Source organism: Chiloscyllium plagiosum, unplaced genomic scaffold (genome assembly GCF_037043375.1).
Source record: "Chiloscyllium plagiosum isolate Xiang-an unplaced genomic scaffold, Cpla_swu_hap1 HiC_scaffold_20, whole genome shotgun sequence".
Classification (NCBI taxonomy): domain Eukaryota; kingdom Metazoa; phylum Chordata; class Chondrichthyes; order Orectolobiformes; family Hemiscylliidae; genus Chiloscyllium; species Chiloscyllium plagiosum.
The window spans coordinates 71,224,536-71,239,293 of record NW_028270158.1 but is presented as its reverse complement, the minus strand read 5'-3'; the positions used below and the strand labels follow the sequence as shown (position 1 = coordinate 71,239,293).

General features: G+C 43.6%; 1 pseudogene across 1 annotated transcript in view; it reads left to right on the top strand.

Annotated features, from left to right (window-relative positions):
- The first annotated feature begins 2,185 nt into the window (after positions 1-2,185).
- LOC148146659 (NACHT, LRR and PYD domains-containing protein 3-like) overlaps positions 2,186-14,758 on the top strand; it is a 28,784-nt pseudogene continuing 16,211 nt past the window's right edge. The window contains exons 1-3 of the transcript XR_015760522.1: positions 2,186-2,365; positions 11,710-11,881; positions 14,152-14,607. The product of XR_015760522.1 is annotated as an NACHT, LRR and PYD domains-containing protein 3-like (transcript). The remainder of the gene's footprint in view (positions 2,366-11,709; positions 11,882-14,151; positions 14,608-14,758) is intronic.

Sequence of the window (14,758 nt, the reverse complement as noted above, 5' to 3'; positions counted from 1 at the left end):
AGGTAAAATAATTAAACAACATGTTTGCCATTTCCCCATAGCCATTGACAATATCCCCTGTGAGCTTCATTTTCATATGATCTGATCTACTTTTTTATTTAGTGGGCCTTGTTTTACACTAATGAGATGCGGTTGACTACAAGACGTCATTTAAATTTCTGAAATTCAAAATGTACAACTTTACAAAACTGGCCTTTTTCTCTAATAACATGAGTTGCAGTTCTGAAATGTCTATAGCAGTTTAAAACTGCTTTGGGAGAAGATGATATTAAAATGTGTATACCACCCTGATTGCATCTCATCGAACTGGAGTTGGAGCTGTTCTTCCTACTCTGAAGGTTTCTGCTTCTTGGTCCCAATGTTCTCTGGAATGTGTGTGGGATCCCTCAGACTTAAATGGATGTTTTAGCTCGTTATCATGGTCATTTCTGAGTATGCAGGCTTAGCAGTAGTTTGATTTAACAACGTAATTAGCATATATTTAATGGAGTTTCTATTTCAGGAAGGGTGTTACACCAGACATTATTCGGTATTTTAATTTATTCCTTTAAATTGAGCCAACCGTTGGAGCTTATTTGTCTCAAGAACAATTCTACTGAAATTCTGGTATATACTTGCACACAAAGCCTTGTGGCAGTGTATCATCAAACCCCATTCAATATTAAATAAACGTTTGCATATCTCCCTGGCTTCATTTAATTTGCCAGTGAGCCCTGAAAGCTTCCTGACTTTGTATCTCCGATCCACTGTCTCATTAACACCAATTGAATGTAATCAATCAAAATAATTGGTTTGCGTATTTGGGCCTACTTGCTGCTGTTGCCAGGATTCCAATACTTGACCCACAATGCTGCCACCGCCGATGCCACAGATGCCGTGTTACTTCAGTGTCACCACCAAAAGGAAGAAAAGAACACGTCAAAAGAGAAAAGTAGAAAGAAGGATGCAATTGGCCTCGTGATTGAAAATAAACAAGTTCAGGGGCCCAAACGCTGCCTAACCTGCTGCCGCCGCCATCATTAAAAAAATTCACAAAGAATTTTCACAAGGAGACATAAATTTAAGGTGAAGGGTGGAAGGCATAGGGGAGATGTCAGGGGTGGGTTCTTTACCCAGAGAGTGGTGGGGGCATGGAATGCGCTGCCTGAGGGAGTGGTAGAGTCAGAATCTTTGGTGATCTTTAAGCGGCAATTGGATAGGTACATGGATGGGTGCTTAAGCTAGGACAAATGTTCGGCACAACATCGTGGGCCGAAGGGCCTGTTCTGTGCTGTATTGTTGTATGTTCTATGTTCTATGAAGGGGTCAAGGCAGATTGACGAGGGCTCGAGTGTTTCACCTCTGAAGTGATACTAGAGAGGCTTGGATTGTTTTAGATCAGAGAAGCTCAGGGGGACCTGGGTTGTTTTGGATCACAGAAGCTCAGGGGTACCTGACTGAGGTGTACAAAATTATGAGGGGTAGAGATAGCGCAGATAGAAATAAAACCTTTTCCTCTTTCAATTGAATGAATAACCAAGCGAATTCGATTAAAGTTACGGGGCAGAAGGTTTAGAGAAGTGAGAAAATTATTTTTCACCCAAAGCGTAGTTGGAATCTGAAACTGGCTGCCTATAAGGGTGGTAGAGGCAGAAATTCTTTTAACATTTATTAAATATTGAGATATGCACGTGTGATGCCAAGGGACACTAATGCCCATGGGCTAAGAGCTGGAAAATTGCACGAGAATAGGCAAGTGGTTGTTTTTGACACAATGGGCTGAAGGGCAGTTTTCTGTGCTGCAAATTTCCTTGACTCCAATTTCTAATTTCAAACTGAATTACTCTACTGAACGCCCTGCCTGTACTATGGACCATTCCTGTACCCTCCTCTGGTCTTCCTTCAAGCCACCCCAACATTGATTGCAATCCAAGTTTAAAACTGAAATCTCTCCAGAAAGAATTAGCCACTCAGCGCAGCAATGACAACATTCCCGGGTTAAAACACCCAGATAACGTGACGCTTAAAGTGATCCAATTGTCTACTGGTTGAACGGGACTAATTGGCGCTTGTGGAAACAAATCGGGGGAGACGCGCACTGAAACGTCACCCTAAGCATCGCGTGGGCTCGCCGTTCATCTGATTCTGCGCGAGCCACACCGCTCGCGAGAAAACAACAGGGATCTGTGAAGATTTGGAGGTGCCGGTGTTGGACTGGCGTGGACGAAGTTAAAACCAGTAAGGTGCGGATGTCCGCCAACGCACCCATGGTTGCGTGGGATGGTCAAAGGCCGGTTCTGGGACTGAGTGCGCGTGCGCTAAACCACTATCGAGCATGCGCAGTGACCAGAGAAGGAGAATTTCAGTGTTTTGTTCTTTGGTGACGGTGAGAAATTTACTTAATCTTCACAATTAGCGTGTCAGTGAATGGTTTATTGGATTAACAATGTGATGATTTATTGTATGAAAGTCCTATGTTTAACCCACGCACTGCGAAAGGAGGTCCGAGTGCGGCTTTGGAGCCAAATTATAAACATCCGAATTTATTACCCCTCCCCGCCTCTCCGAGATCAGACACTATGTGGCCCCCCCAGTGAGATCAGACAGTGAGTGACACCCCAGTGAGATCAGACAGTGAGTGACACCCCAGTGAGATCAGACAGTGTGTGACACCCCAGTGAGATCAGACAGTGAGTGACACCCCAGTGAGATCAGACAGTGTGTGACACCCCAGTGAGATCAGACAGTGTGTGACACCCCAGTGAGATCAGACAGTGTGTGACCCCTCAAGTGAGATCAGACAGTGTTGAGACCCCCCCCCCCCCCCCCAGTGGGATCCGACAGTGTGTGACCCACCAGTGAGATCAGACAGTGTTGAGACCCCCCCCCCCCAGTGAGATCAGACAGTGGGTAATCCCCCAGTGAAATCAGACTGTGTGTAACCCCCAGTATGTACCCCCTCCAGTGAGAGCAGACAGTATGTGACTCCTCCCAGTGTGATCAGACAGTGTGTAACCCCCAGTGAGATTGGCTGGTAACCCCTCCCCTCGTGTGATCAGAAAGTTTGTGACCCCCACAGTGTAATCAGACGGTGTGTGATGCCCACAGTGTGATCAGACAGTGTATGACTCCCCCAGTGAGATCAGTGTGTGACCCCTCCCCCAGTGAGATCAGATAGTGCGTGACCTCCCCAAGTGTGATCTGATAGTGTGTGATACCCCCAGTAAAATTAACCAGTATGTGACACCCCAGTGAGATCAGTGTCTTACCCGCCCATTCAGAAATAGAGTGTTGCTTTTAGCACCTCTGTAGTCATCGTGCATTTCAAGATGTCTGATCTGTTTGTGAGCTAGGCTTCGATATTAGGAATCTGCACTTTCTTTGTTCTAATGTTTTCCCTGTCTGTGATGAGTTTTGTTAGATGTTCAGGAATTATTATAAGTTGAATAAAAAGGATGCGTCGTTGGAAACTCTGGAATTTGTGTTTCAATGACAAAGTAGTCAACAGTTTGTGATGTAGGGGATGATCAGGGGATGGTGACACAGATAAGTCATGTTTGACAAATATGACCAATTTTGAAGTGTAGAAACAGGTAGATTGTACAGATTTGAAGACAGTGCTGATAATATGGTTCACACGTATATTCAGTTACTCAATATAAAAGGAATGATAACTGATTGGGTATAAAGTTTTATTTATGTTTGTGCTCACAGGTCCAGATTCCAAAATTACTAAGTTCTTGAGAGAGTATAAAAGCTACCAACTATTCCGGAAGGCGAAATTCTAGTAGGACAGATTTGAAGACGCGATTGAAGAGGGGGTGGATGGCCTCAGCTCATTGTTAACATTTGAGAGCATTTTCAGTGGAAAAGAACATTCAGTAAGTGGAAGGGACATAGAATAGTTCCAATTATATAACTACCACAAAACTGGCAGAATAGCAACAAAGGAAATGCTGGATGAAGAAAAAGACCAAAGTTTTCAAGCATCCCGATAGCCTCATGCTGTAATAATGTTGGAGTTACTAATCAATCACAATCATCACTTCATCCAGAAAAAACCCAGACCTGAAGTAAGAAAACACTAGTGACTCTGAACCAAATCTTCAAGGTCTGGGTGGTAACATATTGGCATGGATAGAAGCTTAGTTGGTCAACAGGGATCAATGCTTGGGTCTGTTATTGTTTGTGATATCTAAAGATAATGTAGATGAGAATGTTGGGGTATGATAAGTAAATTTGCAGATGATAAAACGAATGCCAGTTATTCAGAACAATGAAGAGCAAGGTGTTAGGTTCCATGAGGAGATATACAGCTTGATCAAATGCGCAGCTCAGTGGCAGATTGGAATGTAACACTGATCAAGGTGATGTGCTTTGGAAGAATTAAGAAGACTATAAAAGGAATGATAACTGTGAGTACTCTGTGAATGGAAAGAATCTTAAAATGTTCGTACACAGAAGAACGGAGGGCAGGTTGATCGGCTTGTTCAGAAGTCATATGAGAAACTTGACTTTATCAGTCAAGGAATAAATTCTCGGAGCAGGGAAACGCTATGGTTGGGCTATCGCTGGAGTACAGTCTGCCGTTCTGGTCACCACACTGTAGGAAGGATGTGATTGCACTAGAAGAGGAGTCCACCAGAATGTTGCCGAGTGCAGGAGATTTCAGTGATAAAGAGAACTTGGAGAAGCTCAGTTTTGTCTTTCCTTTAGAGCAGAGGGGAATCTGGTGGAGATGTTGAAGATTGTCAGGATTCTACAATAATAATCTCACAATGTGGAAACAGGCCTTTTGGCCCAAAAAGCCCACAGCGATCTTCCGAAGAGTGTACCACCCAGACTCATTCCCCATTATTTTGCTTTTATCCGCTGACTAATGGACCTAACCTATACATCCCTGAACTCTTTTGGAAATTTAGCATGGCCAATTCACCTAACCTGCACATCTTTGGAGTGTGGGAGGAAACCGGAGCACTCGCAAACACGGGGAGAACATGCAAACACCACACAGACTGTCGCCCAAGGTTGGAATCAAGCCCGGTTTCCTGGCGCTGTGGGGCAGCAGTACTAACCAGTGAGCCACCGTAACGCCTCCATTATGAGAGAACTTGAGGAAAGGTTTTTTCACTCAGAAGATGATGGGGCCTGTAACACATTGCTTGGAAGGGGGTTGAAGTGTGTAACCTTTGCAAAGGACTCTCATGAACATGTGAAATGTCATAACTTTCCGGGCTATGGTCCTAATGTGGGAAAGTGGGATTCAGGTAGTTGCTGGTGTGTGGTTTAGTGGTACAGATTATTTGGGCTGAAAGACCTCTTTTGTCGTTTATTATTCTTTGAACGAGAGAATAATGAGAGCGTAGGAATAATCAGAGGTAGAGTAGCTAAGTATGCTGATGAAATAAAAATGGGTAGGAAACTGAATTGTGGAGAGGACATGGGGAGCCTACAAAGAAATATAAGTAGGTTAAAAGAGTGAGCGAAGATGTGGTAAATGTATGATGTGGGAAAGTGTACAATTGCCTATTTTGGAAGGACGAATAAGGAAGTACACATTGTAAATGGTGAGACATTGACATGTAAACATGTTGGAAGCATTTCAGAGAAATGGACTGGTTGACAGAAAGGGTCTGTTCCTCTATTAGAATCATTGAGTTATGCAACTGTATGACATGGAAGCAGACAATTTAATCCAACTCGTCCATGCCGAACAGATATCATCACAGCACCACTTTCAAGTCTACCTCAGACAACTGTCTGTCTGGAGTTTGTGCATTCTCCATGTGTCTGCGTCGGTTTTCTCGAGGTGCACCAGTTTTCTCCCACAGTCCAAAGATATGAAGGTGAGGTGGATTGCCCATGCTAAGTTGTCCATAGAGTCCAAGAATATGCAGGATAGATGGATTAGCCATGGGAATTGCAGGGTTACGGAGTATATTGAGGGAGTGGATTTGTGTTTAATGTTGTTCAGAGGTCTGGTGTGGATTCGGTGGTACGAATGGCGTACTTCCACACTCGAGATTCTATGCCTTGTTAAGTATTGGTATAACCAATATCTTCAGCTTAGAAAAAAAAAATCCCTTCATCACTTCAATTAATTCTCCTCACCAACTTCAATCTGAAACTGCATTCAGCTTTAATATCTCTGTCTTCTCAGTTCTTGGACTGATCTTTTAATTATTTATCCTCTACACCACAAATATTGCTACTTTTCCCCCACAACATTATTCCAGTCTCTCTGATCTCAGTCCGTGAGCTGATGAATTACCCATCCATGCCTTCGACACACGAAGTGATAAGACTTTTTTTTACTCATTCACGGGATGAGGCATCGCCGGCTAAGCCATCATTTACTGCCCAGAGGGCAGTTCAGAATCAACGCATTGCTGTGGGTTTGGAGTCACATTTAGGCCAGACTAAGTAAGGATGACAGTTTCCTTCCCTGAAGGACATCAGTGAACCAGATAGGTTTTTCCAACAATCAAAAATAAAATCATGGTCATCATTAGACTCTTAATTCCAGGTTTTACTGAGTTTGAATGCCACCAGCCGCTGTGGTGGGATTCGATCCCGGGTCCCCAGAGCATTACCCACAGCTCTACATTAACAGTCTGGCGATATTACCACTTGCACAATGCCTCCCCAATAATTGCAGTGATACTGTGACAGACTTTTCTTTGAGCACATTAAACTTAAATTGTCCGAAGCTCTTTTGCATGAGCTCTATACCACCTGACTTCCACTCAGTTCTCATTCTTTTGCTAGTTTAACTTCAGTGCTCCTGGTGCTCAAATGGCTATCATTCAAATATCCTGCCTTCAGTTTAAGTCCATTCAAGGCCTCAATCCAGACTATTTCTGTGACCCTTCAGGATCATAGAGTCATAGAACATAGAACATTACAGCACAGAACAGGCCCTTCAGCCCACGATGTTGTGCCAATCATTGATCCTCATGTAAGGTAAACCTAATGAACGCACCCTCAAATTTCTGTGTCCATATGCATGTCCAGCAGTCTCTTAAACATCCCCAACGACGTCGCTTCCACAACTGCTGCTGGCAACGAATTCCATGCTCTCACAACTCTCTGCGTCAAGAACCCACCTCTGACATCCCATCTATACTTAACGCCAAACAGCTTAAAACTATGACCCCTCGTATTAACAATTTCCGCTCTGGGATAAAAAGTCTCTGGCTATCAACTCTATCTATGCCTCTCATTATCTTGTACACCTCAATTAGGTCCCCTGCCTTCCATCTTTTTTCCAATGAAAAACGTCGGAGCTCAGTCAACCTCTCTTCGTAAGATAAGCCCTCCATTCCAGGCAGCATCCTGGTAAATCTCCTCTGAACCCTCTCCAAAGCATCCACATTTTTCCTATAATAGGGCAACCAGAACTGGACACAGTATTCCAAGTGCGGTCTGACCAAAATTTTATAGAGCTCCAACATGATCTCACGGCTGTTAAACTCAATCCCCCTGTTAATGAAAGCCAAAACACCATAGGCTTTCCTAACAACCCTGTCCACTTGGGTGGCAATTTTAAGGGATCTATGTAACTGCACACCAAGATCCCGCTGTTCCTGCACACTGCCAAGAATCCTGTCTTTTATCCTGTAATCAACTTTCAAGTTCGACCTTCCAAAATGCATCACTTCGCATTTATCCAGGTTGAACTCCATCTGCCACCTCTCAGCCTATCTCTGCATTCTGTCAATGTCACGCTGCAGCCTACAACAGTCCTCTGTGGAGTCAACGACACCTCCAACCTTTGTGTCGTCTGCAAACTTGCTAACCCATTCTTCAATCTCCTCATCCGAACCATTAATAAAAATTACAAAGAGTACAGGCCAAAGAACAGAGCCCTTGGAACACCACTCACCACTGACTTCCAAGCAGAATACTTTCCTTCCACTAACTCGCTGTCTTCTGTCGACCAGCCAATTCCGTATCCAGACAGCTAAATATCCCTGTATCCCATTCCTCCTGACCTTCAGAACAAGTCGACCATGGGGAATCTGATCAAATGCCTTGCTGAAGTCCATATAAACCACATTCACCGCTGGACCTTCATCAACGTGTCCAGTAACGTCCTCAAAGAAATCAATAAGATTTGTGAGGCATGACGTGCCCCTCAAAAAGCCGTGCTGACTGCATTTAATCAAGCCATGCTCTTCCAGATGGTCACAAATGCTATCCTTCAGAATCGTTTCTAACACCTTGCAGAGGACAGATGTGAGACTGAATGGTCTGTAATTGCCGGGGATTTCCCTATTTTCTTTCTTGAAGAGAGGAATTACATTTGCCTCCCTTTAGATGTTTGGGTGTTTGGATGTTTGCATTTATTCAAAGTTGTTTTTGGTGACATTTGACAGGCAAGTGAATTAGAAAATGGATACAGACAGAAAAGTAAGTTTGCTAATGACACCAAAATTGGAGATGTCATGGACAGGGAAGAAGGTGACCTCATATTACAACGGAACCTTGATCATATGGGCCAATGGGCTGAGAAGTGGCAGATGAAGTTTAAATCAGACGAATGCGAGGTGCTGCGATTTGGGAATGCAAATCGTAGCAGGACTTATACACGTCATGGTAAGGTCCTAGGCAGCGTTGCTGAACAAAGGGACCTTGGAGTTCAGGTTCATAGCTCTTTGAAAGTAAGAGTCGCAGATAGATAGGATAGTGAAGAAGGCGTTTGGTATGCTTTCCTTTATTGGTCAGAGTATAGAGTAAAGGAGTTGAGAGGTCATGTTGCAGCTGGACAGGACATACAGAAAAGTGCTGCTGAGAACACAGTCACATCACCCATGATCTGAATGCGTGGTGGAGCGGTGAAAAAGTATCTAATGGCCCACACCTGCTGCTCAGTCCTGTGTTCCTATGTTCCATTCAAACCCTCACAGCTCCTGCAAGGAGCAGATGGAGACCACTTGGTCCAAATAGAGATCTACAGCACGGAAACAGATTCTTCGTCCAACTTGTTCATGCCAACCAGATATCCCAACCAAATCTAATCCAACTTGCCAGCACCTGGCCCATATCCCTCCAAACACGTTCTATTCACATATCCATCCAGCTGCCTTTTAAATGTAGTAAAAGGCTCCACCACTTCGTCTGGCAGCTCATTCCATACACATACCACCGTCTGAGTGAAAAAGTTGTCCCTAAGCTCTGTTATATATTTTTCGCCTCTCACCCTAAACCTATGCCCTATAGTTCTGGACTCCCCCACCCCAGGGAACAGACGTTGTCTACGTATCCTATCCATGCCCCTCATGATTTCATAAACCTCTATAAGGTCACTCCTCAGCCTCCAACTCTCCAGGGAAAACAGCCCTAGCTCATTCAACCTATCCCGATAACACTAATCCTCCAACCATGGCAAGATCCTTTTAAATGTTTTCTGAACTCTTTTAAGTTTCACTACATCTTTATGATAGGAAATAGACCAGAATTGTACACAATATTCCAACAGTGGCCGAACCAATGTCCTGTCCAGCTGCAACATGACCTCTCAACTCCTGTACTCTATACTCTGACCAATAAATGAAAGCATACCAAAGGCCTTCTTCACTATCCTATCTATCTGCGACTCCACTTTCAAGGAGCTATGAACCTGAACTCCCTGGTCCCTTTGTTCAGCAACGCTCCCTAGGACCTTACCATGACGTGTATAAGTCCTGCTAAGATTTGCTTTCACAAATCGCAGCACCTCGCATTCATCTGAATTAAACTCCATCTGCCACTTCTCAGCCCATTGGCCCATCTGATCAAGATTCCGTTGTAATATGAGGTCACCTTCTTCCCTGTCCATGACATCTCCAATTTTGGTGTCATTAGCAAACTTACTAACTATATCTCTTATGCTCACATCCAAATCATTTATATAAATGATGAAAAATGGTCGACCCAGCACCGATCCTTCTGGCACTCCACTGGTCAAAGTCCTCCAGTCTGAAAAACAACCCTTCACCACCACTCCCTGTCTTCTTCCTTTCAGCTCGTTCTCTAACCAAAAGGCGAGTTCTCCCTTTATTCCATGAGATCTTAACTTGCTCACCACTCTCCCTTGGGGAACCTTGTCAAACGCCTTACTGAAGTCCATATTGAACACATCTACTGCTCCGCCCTCATGAATCCTCTTCCACTTATCTTCTTCTGTGCTGTGACCTTTCCCCAGCAGGTTTCTTGAAATCTGTGTTCCCTCTAAGTCTATGTTCTTCTTCACGTCTCCCTACCTGTACCAGATCAGCAGTAACTGAGTTTGAATCAAGTTCAGAGTGATACTGAGACAGGGATGGTCATGCCTTTGAATGGGAAAGGATGGCAGCAAATCGGGTTCTTAATGCAGAAACTGATCACTTGATAATTCTGTGTCATGAACATCACTTCTCACTTGTCAACCCAATCCAGGGCTTCTGCACATGGTTGAACACAGTTGTTCTCAGGACACAGTGCTGAGATACTGTTACAGTCATTGACTGGAGCTGAAATAGTCGTTCTCGTAAACAATGACCGTGTGCCTTTGCACAAGATATGAGGCTAACAAGTGGAGAGTTTTGCAGAAAAACAATCGTTGACTTGACCCATGATTTTGAGTGATGAACAGATTAGGTTGGAGTGTTCTTCACTGTTTTGCCCTTGATCAGACTGGATCAATACGTTGCCCAGTAACTATCCTGAAAGGAACTCTGAGGTACAGTTAATGGAAAGGCCATGCTCGAGGACAAAATGGCGTATTTATGATCCCATCTTTCCAGAAGAGGTTTACAGTGTACTCACCATATTCACCATGGATCAGGAGAAAGTGAGGTCTGCAGATGCTGGAGATCAAAGTTGAAACTTTATTGCTGGAACAGCACAGCAGGTCAGGCAGCATCCAGGGAACAGGAGATTCGACGTTTCGGGCACAGGCCCTTCTTCAGGAATGAGCAGAGAGTGTTCAGCAGGAGAAGATAAAAGGTAGGGAGGAGGGACTTGGAGGAGGGGCGTTGGAAATGTGATAGGTGGAAAGAGGTCAAGGTGAGGGTGATAGGTCGGAGTAGGATGGAGGCGGAGAGGTCAAGAAGAAGACTGCAGGTCAGGAAGGCGGTGCCGGGCTGGAGGGATCCGGCTGAGACAAGGTGGGGGGAGGGGGGATGAAGAAACTGGTGAAGTCCAAGTTCACCCCCTGCGGTTGGAGGGTTCCCAGTCGGAAGATAAGACGCTCCTCCTCCGACCGTCAGGTTGTTGTGGTTTGGCGGTGGATGAGTCCAATGACCTGCATATCCTCGGTGGAGTGGGAGGGGGAGTTGAAATGCTGTGCTACAGGTTGGTTGGGTTGGTTCGTCCGGGTGGCCCAGAGGTGCTCTCTGAATCGCTCCGCAAGTAGGCGGCCTGTCTCCCCAATATAGAGGAGGCCACACCGGCTGCAGCGGATGCAGTAGATGATGTGGGTGGAGGTGCAGGTGAATCTGTGGCGGATATGGAATTCACCTGCACCTCCACCCACATCATTCCTGAAGAAGGGCCTGTGCCCGAAACGTCGAATCTCCTGTTCCCTGGATGCTGCCTGACCTGCTGTGCTGTTCCAGCAATAAAGTTTCACCATGGATCAGGATAAGTGACTACTTTCCAGGTTCAAAATAACTGGGGAATCCCATTGCTGAGTAGATTCCTTCCTTATCATGCACAATATTTATGTTTAACTCCAATACTCAGTCTATTAATCATTATTCTTTTCAGACAAACACTGAACCTCGTGGAAAAGGGAAATTGCACAGACAGTTCCAGACTTCTGCTAAATGTTGTGATGGAGGAAGGCTCTCAGACCCAAACGTGATGTGGATATCCTTTGTGAAAATGCACCACAGGATCCCAAAGTTGGATAAAATGCTGAAAGAAATAGAGGAACATGGTACAGTAGAGTCTCACACTATTTCTTCCAGTTTGAAACACTTCACATTTTGCCACAGATTAACACAGATCCGAATTAATGAAATCTAAATAATCTGAACAGTTCCTGATCTGTTTCATTATATGGATATGGTACGAAATATATCCGAAATACCCAGTGATCTGAAAGGTTCTTAACAATATGGAAATCTTAAATCATTATATTTCATTTCTGTGCATCAGTGTGTTGGACTTTAGCCATTTGTTTTATGATTCAAAATTTGAGAATTAATGTTCACAGCTGGGAAACATAATTCCAGTTGGTTTGGCAGTTCACCTATTTTGCATAAATTCAACTTCTAACTCATACGGTCTCTCTTGTATTCAGCAAATGTGTGGAAGTTGTATTATTTCGTCAAATGAACGTGCTGATCACTGTTAGGTATCAGTTTTACATGGAGGATCCTGGTACATTGTGAAACCCTGCATACACCTGGCTGGATCCTGATGCACTAAAAAGTGTATTTGAATACTCCTGAAATATTGCACTTTGAGTCTGACATATTTGGTTGTTGCCTGCTGATCGAGTGCAGAGATTAAAAACTAAGTGACTTTAAACACCTTGAGTCTGTAATATGGACGCAGGCCATTCAGCTCAGAAGTTGTGTGTCCGTCCTCTCTTCCCTGTATTTCCATAACCATTCTGTTTGTTTAGTCAGCTTTCATCCATGTTTCCTTCTTAACCAGTCCTTTGGTTGTGAACCTAATGTACTTAACCAAATTCAAAACCTCTCTGGAGTAAAGACGTTTCACCTGAATTACCTTCATAATTTATTGGTGACGATTTTCATTTCCATATAGATGCCTCCACTCTCCATATACTGTGTCAACCATCAATCATATTCATAATATGACATACTTTTATGATGTGAACCTTACCCTTATCTCTTCTGCGGTGGGATGAGTCCTGGCCTATTTAGTCTCCCTAGCTAAACACAACCTGCCACGCACAGGTATTTTGGAAAGTGGTGAATTGCCAAGCTCTCGTTACCTTCTTGAACTGCTGCACAATTGTGGGGCACAGAAAGGGAATACCAGGATTTAGATACAGCGACTGTGAATCAATTTGTGGTCGTAGTGTCTCATTTGGAATGAAAATTTCAAGTGATGTTGGTCCCATTCATCTGTTGCCCTAGACCTTTCAAATTGCAGGTTATGAATGTGCGGTCTAAGGACCAGGTGAATTGTGGCAATGCATCTTCGAGAAGTTGCACACTGCTGCCATTTTGTGTTCATGATGGATGGAGCGAATATTGAAGGTCATATAAGTGGTCCCCAATCCAGCAGGATACTTTGTTCTGGAAGGTGGCTGAGGATGACGTTTTGGTCTCCCTGTTATTGAAAGGATATTATTATAGCTGGAGAAGTTTCAGAAAAGTTTTAGCAGTATGTTGCCAGGTTTGGAAGATTTGATTTATAAAAAAAGGCTAGATAGGCTAGGGCTTTTTTCACTGGAGTGTGGGAGGGTGAGAGACGAACTTATAGAACTTAATAAAATAATGAGAGGTGTAGATAGGATGAATGGTAGTTGTCTTTTGCCTAGGATAGGATTTCAACATGAGGGGTCACATTTTTAAGGTGAGTGGAGAGAGATTTAAAAACGACATTTCGGACTTTTTTTTTATCCAGAGGGTGACACGCGTCTAGAATGAACTCCCTGAGGAAGTGATGAACATGGCTACAATTACAATGTTTAAAAACATTGTGATAAGTACATGAATACTAAGAGCTTGTGGGGATACGGGCTAGGGAAAGCAGGTGGCAATAGTTTCTTTCGGGATTATGTATGACATGGACTGGTTGGACAGAGGGGTCTGTTTCCGTACTGTATGACTCTTTGACTCTATAAATCCAAGAAAATGAGAACATTCCATTCACACAACTGAGCTTGTATGAAGGTGGCTGGAGATAGGAAGTGAGTTACTTGCGAGAATCTGTAAGATAATGTCTGTTATACGCTTCTGTATAAACCTTGCAGGGAATATGTCAGCTTTGTAGAAATCGCCATGAGCAAAACTAAAAGAATTTGAATTCATCCTTTATTTACAAGTGATGTGTTCATGGATGGCAGTTTAACTTCTACACAAATCTGCATTGAATCTGTGCACGTATTGCAGCATTTTGCTTTCAGGTTTGCATATAACTCAATTACACAAGTAATAGATTTCAATGTATAAAGTTGCATCAGTGTTAATTTATCTAAATTGGAGAACTGTTTTCTCTTTTTTGAAGATGTTCAACAGAAACGCAAGGAGACATTGCGGGTCCAAACTGAAAAACTGATAGTGAGCAGTAACCTAAAAAAGGAGAAGTTGAAGATTTTCCCACTGGTTGATCCATACACTGAGCTAACGATTATTTCTAACGTTCGAGGTCGGACACTTGTAGAAGACGAACCGTTTGCGCGAGTCCGGGACAATGGAAAGTGGAAAGAGAAACTTCTCCGAACAGAACAGGAAAAAAAAATAATTGATCAGTTGGCCTATCTCAAGATGAGACGTGAAGGTTCAATTGGGGCGATTGAGAGTTATAGGGTAGCCAGGAAGGACCTGAAGAGAGAGCTAAAAGCAGCAAGGAGGGGACATGAAAGGTCCTTAGTCGATAGGATTAGGGAAAACCCTAAGGCTTTCTATAGGTATGTTAGGAATAAAAGAATGACTAGGGTAGGAATAGGTCCAGTCAAGGATAGTAGGGGGAAGTTGCGTGTGGAGGCGGAAGAGATTGGGGAGACACTGAATGAATACTTTTCTTCAGTATTTACTCAGGAACAGGGCATTGTTGTCGATGAGAATACTGAGTCACAAATAAGTAGAATGGATGGCTTTGAGGTATGTAGAGA